This window comes from Thermobia domestica, chromosome 6 (genome assembly GCF_964235325.1).
Source record: "Thermobia domestica chromosome 6, izTheDome1.hap1.1, whole genome shotgun sequence".
NCBI classification, from domain to species: Eukaryota; Metazoa; Arthropoda; class Insecta; order Zygentoma; family Lepismatidae; genus Thermobia; species Thermobia domestica.
The window spans coordinates 29,014,723-29,025,693 of record NC_137459.1 but is presented as its reverse complement, the minus strand read 5'-3'; positions in this window follow the sequence as shown (position 1 = coordinate 29,025,693).

Below are 10,971 nucleotides of genomic sequence, written 5' to 3'. Positions count from 1 at the left end.
GTAGGAAGCAGTATTCTTAGTCGTTAAGTATATCAGAAATACATAAAATGATTTTAGTTCCTCAAAATGCTGTACATGAAATTCAATCGAATCTTGAATCCATACATTCACATCAGTCACGTTTAGATGAAGAAATGAATAACATCTTAAAATGTCGTGATCTTAGTGTACAACAAAAGTGGAAATTGTATTAACAAGCTTTGCATCGTTATTTACAGTATACATCTTCTTCACATAAACCTATTACTTTACCTATCATTCAAGAATAAGAACAAAAATCATCATCATCAACTTCCAGACAAGATAGCAATACTTCTATTTTACAATTTGTATCAAACATTTTACAATGAGTACCGAAAACACTTCGTAGGAAAACAGATCTATTATTAAAACAGCTGACAAGTTTTGATAAAATTCAGTGGGATAAATCTGGTTCAGTATGTATTCATGGAAAGACAATACCAGGTCCAAATATTATAGATTTAGTAAATGATGTTGTCCGTAAAAGAAAATATTGAAGAAATCCTATAGGTATTCATGAATTTAAAATTCATTAGATCTTAATGTTCCTAAAGAATTTATTGGTACACCGATTAGCACACCAGCATCAAAGTGAATAGTAGTAGTAGTCAACGTATTCGTAAAGTAAGAAAATCTCCTAGTCATATCGTAGTAGCTAATTTATTTAAACACTGGAAAGAATATAGTGTGTAAAATGACAAAATTATCAAGAATATATTATGATTATTAAAATCCTGATTCTTTATCAAGTATACAAACATTACAACGCAAAACAAAGTTATCTAAAAATTAAATTAAAAAATGGTTAACTTCTCAAGATGCTTATACATTACATGCAACAGCTGGTAAAGTTTTTGAACTTAAAAACTATTATGATAGCGCACCAAATGAAACATTACAAATGGATTTAGCAGATATGCAAAACATTGCAATGTAATAATAACTAGAAATATATATTATGTTGTATTGATATTTTTTCACGTTATGCATATTCTTTTCCCTTGAAAACAAAGAAAGGTCCTGAAATGGTAAAAGCAATAACAAAAATTTTTAAAAATTTCAAGTTACCTGTGTTTAACGTACAAAGAGATTTAGCTGGTGAATTTTATAATCGTCATGTAAAACAATTGTTTAAAGAATATGAAATTAATCATTATAGTGTTCATTCCGAAACTAAATATGCGTTACCAGAACGTTTTATACTTACATTAAAAGTAAGATTGTATCGTTATTTTACTGCAAAGAATACTTATCTTATATTAATGTATTAGATCAAATTGTAAAAAATTATAATCATTCATGCCATTCAAGTATGAAAATGGCACCTGCACAAGTAAATGATTTCAATGTGAATCAAGTGCGGGAAACATTTTACGTGAATGAAAAGAATAAAAAGAATATAACTTATAATTTAGTCCGGGTGATTATGTCCGTGTTAGTAAGTATAAACATGTATTAGAAAAAGGATATTTACCTATATGGTCACAAGAAATTTATTGTTCATAAAGGTATTAAATCAAATCCAGTCACTTATAAACAAAAGATTGGAATTGTGAAAAAATTAAAGGAATATTTTATACACAAGAATTACAAAACGTAACTATAAATTCAAAGAAAACGTATCTCATTGCAAAAGTATTGAAACGTAAAAATGGGTGGATGTACGTAAAACGGTTTAGAATATCCATCAAGTATGAATTCGTGGATTAGATCAGATTCTATTCACTCTGCAAAATAAATTCGAACTTTGCACGCGACTTTTACGTTACTCTTCCTTCAAATGGAAGTCGCAATCTTTTTGGTAATAATACATCATCATTTCGAGTTAAATTGGCACAACCTATTAATTTAAGTGATGGGGAATGGGGTGTTGCGTTAAGACAAATTATTATTCCGTGGAGTTTTTACAATGTTGGTGAAAATAAAGAAAGTATAATTACTAGTGTTATCGATGATAAAGTTGAACGCCACCATGATCCATTAACACCGGGATATTATTCATCAATTGAATCTATTCTACAGTTGATTCCTGAAAATGTTCGTATGTTACACTATTTACAAAATAAAATCAAATTGTTATTAAACATTCTTTGAAATTAGATCATCAATGTATGATTGGTGTTACACCAGGATTACAACACATTTTTTAATTTATTAATGAAAATACGGTTGATGTTAAAAATGTTATATACACAAAAGTTAGAAATGTTTATTTAATATTAGCACGTGGAAAATTTCCATGTGATTTAGATTATAATATTCCCGATACAATTAATGTTTGCATTGATATATTAAAACAACAACAAAATATAGGACTATTAGTTCGAAAACTTAGTGTATATAATGTACAACACGGTCATGTAAAATCTTTTGAATTTTCACACACCGCATTATGTTAAAGTTGAAAAGAAATATTTTCATACAATAGAAGTAAACTTAAAAGATGAACACGGGTTAAAATTATCATTTCGTTTTGGAACTTCAAACCTAGCACTTCACTTTAAACGAAAATGATTTCTGAAAGTAGTGATGATAGTTCTTATATTACTTTAGTTTCAAATCCTAGTGCTGATGTATATCCTACAAATAGTCCAACACATTTTATTAATCAATTAAAAAATAACATTCGTTTATCAGAATCCGATTGGCATGTAGGATTAAATGAAGTACATATTCCATTAACATGTTATAATGTTATCGAAGGTGAAAATGTTATATGGTACAAATTTAAAAATGGTGTTCCTATGAAAAATAAAATTCTTGTTGGATATTATGCATCCATTCATCATTTACTAGAGGAATTAAACGTAATATCAAGTTTTAGAAGTTTTAGTTTTTAAATGTTGTACATGTTGAATATAATGATCGTGTAGAATCAGTTACATTGTCTCCTACATTAGCTTTGCAATTATTTTTTTCTGAAAAATCAGATCTTGTTAAAGAATCTCGTAGATTCAAACAACCATACGTAGATATCGGATATCCACATCAAATTTTTATTTATACAGATATTATACAATATCCGTTTTTTGGTGATACAAAAGCACCATTATTACGTATAGCAACAATCTTTGATATTAAATACGGAAAAGCTCAAACAATTTCCTTTGAAGATATTCATTATATGCCACTTGCAAAATTTTGTTTTAACACAATTGAAATACTATTAAAAGATCATGCAGGGCGAAATTTTCCATTTCGTTCTGGGACAGTGACCGTAACACTATATTTTAAACGCTCTCCTGCATTTGCTAAATAATATCGGTAAAAGATGAGAGCAAGACGTGTTACATATCACCGTGGACGTGGAATACCATATTTTTCAGGACCTGCATATGAAAGGGGACATGGTATAGGTAGTTTCTTTAAAGGATTATTTCCTTTTTGCTTTACCATTTCTTAAACAAGGTGCAAAAACTGTAGGACGTCAGGCACTACAAATCGGTATGCAAGTTGCGGGTGATGTATTAGAAAATCGACCATTTAAAGAATCTGTTCGTGCGCGTGTAAAAGAAGCTGGTGATAGTTTAAAGACAAAAGCAATTAATAAAGTTGGGCAGTTGCTAACTGGTAACGGAAAGAGACGTTCACGCAAAAGGAAAGCTCCTGCAATTCTTCATGTATGACGTATTGATGTAGCTGCAGATTTAGCTATGCAATAAAATACACGAATCGGTTCGGAAACGGCCAAGTTACCTCTGACGAGAGTGGAGATAAGATCTTATAGTATAGCTGCACAAGTAAAGTCTTCCAACATTGATAATCTCTTCTTGGGTAATGTTTCTAAAGGCCTGGTTATTGGGTTCATTTCCAACACAGCTTTCAATGGAAAATCACATCTTATTCCCTTTGAATTTCGAAACTTTAACGTTAACAAACTGCAATTACAAGTCGGTTCAAAATCATTTCCTCCCAACCCCCTCACTCCTGATTTTAATAATAATTTATACCTTCTCAGTTACTATACTCTGATATCAGATACTGGTATATATTATCAAAGTTATTCACATACTGTTACTCTTGATGAGTATCCAAACGGATATGCTCTGTATGCTGTTATTCTGTCTCCAACAGGAACTTTAGATGATAACACGAGGATGTAGTATGCGATTCCCCTGTAAATTTAAAAAGTACCATTTTCAGAAACTTTAACTGAACCTGTTACATGCAGTGTATGCGCAATTCGATTCTTTAGCACAAGTAGACAAAGATAGAAATATTTATACTGATAACACCTTCTAATTTATTCAGTTGAGTACGATGAGGGTTGTTGTACACTTCTCGGCGTATCACGATAACGAAGATGAGTTTATTGTAAAAGAACTAGCCATTGTAAATCCTGACGTTCCCTTTCTCCAAAATTGGATTTTTGAACCACCATTTCCTTCAAATAAGTTAGCTGAGCCGATCGTAACTACAAACAAATATCAAGGTGAGAATGTGTATGGCATTACCTGACACGAAGGCGATGTAGAATATTCACATCTTAAGGAAATACTTCAAACATATTGTTCAAATACTACAGCCATATACACATACGGAATAACTAGAAACTGTTTTCTTCAAGAAATTCTTCAAAGAGAAGTTACAAATTTAGAAGAAATAAACTGTCCAATGTATACTGTATTAAGTTTTCACTTTCATCGGTGTACACATAATAAGCATCGTTTCGGACAATATAGGTGCATTGTTCATGAAGCATTACTGTAGAGTGAATATGTGAAAGTGTATGGCTATGTGTTACATGTGAATAACAGTGATATTTACATACCTACTACGATTAAATATAATATTCGTCATATATAGTGACGAATTGATAAAAGTGTTACTAAGTGATAAAGTGACTGGTGCAAGTGTTACTGGAATTTACCCTATTGACAGACTTCCTGTAACGGTAGAACCTCCTGATGCACTTGTGATTAATCTTGATACATCTGATTCTACCGGTTTCCATTGGGTTGCAGTGTACATCGATAAGAGAAAACATGGCTTCTACGTTGACAGTCTTGTTATGGACATTCCCAAGGAAATAAACTTTTTATCGAAAATACTAAAATGTACTTTACGAATAATCACCAATATCAACATGATAATTCAGTGATGAGCGGATATTTTTTTATTCTTTTTGTATCATATTATTCGCACTCAATCATTTCAAAAGTGTTTAAAAATGTTTAACAAGAAAAATTTGAAAAATAATGATATCTTTTATAAACATGTAAACAAAATTTTTAAAAAACACAAATAATTTTTTAAAATTTTAATTTTTTCTTATTATATATTTACAATCTTTTATTTTTTATCATATATATACAATTTTTTTAATTTTCAATATTTTTTTAAAACTTACATCCCTGCATTTATCTTGATAATGCATTAGCTAATGCTATGATCTTTCATATTTCCACCAATAATTCAACTGTTGTGCATTACGATATGCACATCCTGATTTCTTTACAATATTTGTGTGAAAATTGCAATATTCATTAAATGTTTTTCCACATAATTCACTTAATGAAGGACAATTTTTTTTCAAAGTCAGTGACATTATCTAATGCAAATATTCTTTTAATTCAAAAAGATTTCTGTAAACCTTTACAAAAAAAGGTTGAATTCTTTGAACATAATTGATATACAAGGTTTCGTATGCATGATACAGTATATCCAGTTTTGCTATTCCATTTCAAACCGTGTAAATTTAAAGTTAACCAATCAATTTGTTTTTGACATCTTAATGATAATAAATTATAATCTATTGGTGATTTCTCCAAGCAACGGAAATTTACTGTATCATCGCATGCAGTTAAACAAAACTCACGAATGTTAAATTCATTATCAGACATTTTAAAACCATAAATATCGATAATGTACTGATTTACACATGGTGAAATTTCATTTGTGTGAAGAATGAAAAACGGAATAATCTGTCCAACAAATGCTGTATTTTTTAAAATCACAAATTTTACGCATAAACCATATAAATAAGATTTCACTATGTTCTTGTTCAAAAACTTCAAAAAGTTCACTAAGAGTTTTATCAAGAGATAAGTACTTCGTTGCAAATATTCCAGTATTATGAAGATGAGTACAATCATGAGGAAGATTTAACTTGCATTCCATGCATTCAATTGGATTGTTGTTACGTAAGTATACTTTTATAGTTTTTAATAAACAAATCTGAGTTTTACGTCCCGCGGTTCTGCCGGTTAGGCTAAAGGAGACGGTGATGATGAGTAATGAAGGAAATGGTGGAATGAAGAAAGTGGGAGGAAACGGGAGAACCCCGAGAAAACCCACGCACACGGTGTTTGTCCACCACAAAGTTCACTTGGCGGGGGCTGGGATCGAACCCGGGACCCCAAGCACCAGAGGTGAACGCTCTACCACTGAGCCACCGCGGCCCCGTTTTTAATAAACAATTCACATTATTGTTTTCATCACTACATAACACACATGAAACACTAACTCTATTCGAATATTTTTTTCAATCTGGAATGTCGGATTTCCGTCTGTCTTTTCTTATGAAAATGTCCAGTAATTCCGAAAGGTAGTCTGTATCACTTAATAATTCCACATAGGTTACATAGAATTTTTCTCTTGTTAATATTCCAATAATATGCGTGACTGCATACAAATAAAACACATCTTCTTCAACACTAGGACTTGCAATAATACTCCAAGCACGGGTTTCCAATGATTTTGGATGTACATTCATACAATCATGCGCAAAATCATGAAGGGATCCTTCTCTGCATCCGTCGCATATTAATGTATCGTTGAAATTCCATTTTTCAATAGCCTTCTTTATACATTCACGGTCCACGTTTTGACTATTACAACAACAATCTAAACCCCAAAATTGTGATGGTCTTGATAATATAGATGGAGATGACGGTGGTGTTGGTGACACTGTTGTTAGCACTGACGATTCTATTCCATCAAAATCATATTCTTCATCTGACGATGATTCGTATATTTCTGTTTCAGCATCGGTTATTGCTTCAGTGTTAACCTCGTAGGGTTCTTCTTTCTCAAAGAGATGCATGATGTCTCTATATATATTTTCCGCTATAGCCCGTATTTAAAGTATTTTCATACCCACAAGGTAATCACGTGTTCAACATTCGCGGTGCCAAACTTCTTTTCTATTACCAATTATCATTGGAGTATGATTCAACATGTTTACCTGCCACGACCTCAATCTTCTTTGTATTCTCCGCCGACAATGTCTTGTGTTCACCTACCGCGGCTCCAAACTTGTTTTTATTACTCTGTCGGCACTCTGTGGTGTGTACTCGACACGGCGTTGGTTTTCTTTTGTATTTGTCTTCATGTTTTAACATGCACCTTTTACCCGACAACGCCATCTTTCACTATCGACCAACCAGTTTCCAAAAAACGCGCGGAAAGTTCAGTTCATGTCTTGAGTTCACCAGCGAAAGACGTACAAGAACCATGCTCTGTATATGTACTCCGTATAAGAACTTTTACAAAGCTCACACTCAAAGAGTGTTCTGAATTTGCTAAGCAAATCATCGAAGTAAAGAAAAAAAGTCCCACATGAATAAAGTTTATTCCCCTCCATCTTTAATATGACCACAATCAAAGATTGTTCTGAATTTGCTATGCACACGGTCGAATTAAATAATAGGAACCAATTAAATTAAATAATATGATCACAACATTTTAACAACGAGTTTGCACAGCAAACGATCCAATAAATAAGCAGAGATGATCACATAGTGTTCGAGTAATAATTACGAAGGATTAAAAGATACGATCCATCAAAATACAAGTTGCTATGCAAATGATCGAATTAAATAATATGACCAAATAAAATAATTAATATGATCACATCATAGCTGTTCTACGCAATCTTAATTTTCGGAATATAATTCCCCTGACTTTCCTATAGTAACAACCCCTATCAAAAATCATGTGATACAGGTCATTCGACCTTTTTCTAGAAACTACTCCATCCCTCCAAACACTCTACCTTTTCCACGAACCCGTCTAACCACTTATGGTCAGGGTAATAAATCTACCTCCCCCAGGAACCTACCCAGGGCCAAAGCGGCCCTACAGACAAGAAAATAGTCAAGTAATAAAGCTATTAAGCAAGCAATAGTTCTTTTGTTGACGACATTCCTAGACTCCCCTACTTTAATATAGATGCTATTATTCATTACTGATGGTGAATAATGTAAACAATTATTTTTCTTAACAACTACCACCAATAATTATTGGTGTCTTGCAGTGACGTCCACTAATGGTCACATGTCTTCTGGCAGAACACCATATCATAATCATCATTGAGAGAATTAGGCCACTTAAAATTACGTTGTAACTTTTGCAACTTGTCAACATGCACGGCAGTGCATGGCAGCCAAGTTCCGCGAAGAAATGAAAACTGGCCTGCACTGCCGTAAGCATATTATACACGAACAAGAGTTTTGGAAAAAATCGCGGACTTCGAGGCTTTGTAAAAACGATTCTATTAAGGGTAGAAACATGAAATTTAGAATTTTGAGGAGATATCCAAGAGATGTACTCATATACCAAATCTCACATTACTACCTTCAACCATATTCGAGTACTGGACCCCTAAAATATGCCGTTTTCAGGCTCACTGACTCACTCATCAAATTGATTAGGTACTTCCCAGTGAGATAGGCACGTGAAACTTTGCATAAAGATACCCTATATCGACTTGAGTATGGAAAATGTCCGAAATCTGAGGAATATGCAATGGGAATTTTTTTATGGGCAGAAAACTGTCCTTAGACAAGAAAAAAATCGTTTGACTCATTCACTCATCAAATTGATTAGGTACTCCCCAATGAGACAGAGACGTGAAACCCTGCACAAATGTGCCTCACAATGACTTAAGTATAGAAAATGTCCGAAATCTGAGGAATGTGCTATGGAAAAGTTTTTATGGGCAAAAAACTGTCATTAGCCAGGAAAAAAATCGTTTTACTCACTCACTCATCAAATTAATTAGGTACTTCCAAATGAGACACAGACGTAAAACTCTGCACAGGCACAAAGGTACCTTATAATGGCTTGAGAATGGAAAAAGTCCGAAATTTGAGGAATGTTTTTTGGGGAAGCTTTCATAGGCAAAAAATTGTCATTAGCCAAGCAAGAAACGGATTCACTCACTCACTCATTAAATTGATTAGGTACTTCCCAATGAGATAGAAACCTGAAACTTTGCATGAAGATACCCTATAATGACTTAAGCATGCAAAAAGTCAGAAATCTGAGGAATGTCCTATGGGAAATTTTTATGGGCAAAAAACTATCCCTAGCCAGGAAAAAAATCGTTTCGTTCACTCACTCATCAAATTGATTAGATACTTCCCAATGAGACAGTGACGGGAAATTTTCTAACAAAGGTACTCTATAATGACTTGAGTATGGAAAAAGTCCGAAATTTAAGAAATGTCCTATGGGAAAGTTTTTATGGGCAAAAAACTGTCCTTAGCCAAGCAAGGAATCATTTCCGTCACACACTCGTCAAATTGATTAGGTACTTCCCAATGAGACAGTGACATGAAATTCTCTAATAAAGGTACCCTATAATGACTTGAGTATGGAAAAAAGTCTGAAATCTGAAGAATGTGCTATGGGATTTTTTATGGGCAGAAAACTGTCCTTAGACAGGAAAAGAATCGTTTCACTCACTCAATCATCAAATTGATTAGGTACTTCCAAATGAGGCAGAGACGTGAAACTCTGCACAAAGGTACTTTATAATGGCTTGAGTATGGCAAAAGTCCGAAATTTGAGGAATGTTCTATGGGAGTTTTTTATGGGCGATAAGCTCTACTTAGTCAAACACAAATCGGTTCATTCTCTCACTCATCAAATGGATTAGGTACTTGCCAATGAGATATAGACATGAAACTTGGCATAGGCTCTATAATGACTCGAGTACAGAAAAAGACCGAAATGTGATTAATGTGCTATGGGAATTTTTTTATTGGCGAGAAACTGTCCTTAGCCAAACATAAATAGGCTCGTACTCTCACTCATCAAATTGGTTACGTGCTTTCCAATGAGATAGAAACGTGAAACTCTTCATAAAGGTACCTTATAATGGCTTAAGTGAGAACAAATTCCAAAATGTGAGGAATGTGCTATGGGAAATTTTTCATGTGCAAAAAACTGTCCTTAGCAAAGCAGAAAACGGTTCATTCACTCACTCATCACTTTGATTTGCTAGTTCCCAATGAGATAATGACATGAAGCTGTGCATTAAGGTACCTTATAATGATTTGAGTGTGAAAAAGGACCATAATGTGAGGAATGTGCTATGGGAAATTTTCCATGGATATAACTGTCCTTAGCAAAGTAGAAATCGGTTCATTCATTCACTCATCACATTGATTTGCTAGTTTCTAATGAGATAGAGACGTGAAACTCTGCATAATGGTACCTTATAGTGACTTGTGTGTGAAAAAATTCCGAAATGTGACGAATGTGGTATGGGAAATTTTTTATAGGCGAAAACTTGTCCGTAGCCATTAGGTACTTCCCAATGAGATGAAGATGTGAATATCTACACGAAAGTAGCTTATAATGGCTTGAATATGAAAAATATCCGAAATTTAAGGAATGTGCTATGGAATTTTCTATGGGCGAAAAACTGTCTTTACTCAAACAGAGATCGGTTCATTTACTCACTCATCATTGGTTAGGTGCTTCCAAATGAGATAGAGAATTGAAACTCTGCATAATGTTAGCTACCTTACGTAATGACTTGTGTAAGTAAAAGGTTCCAATTTAAGGTTTGTACTATGGGAATTTTTATGGGCGAAAATCTGTCCATAGCCATTAGGTACTTTTTAATGAGATAAAGATGCGAAACTCTTCATGAAGGTACCCTATAACGGCTTGAGAATGAAATTTGAGGAATTTGCTATGGGAAATCTTTCATTGGCA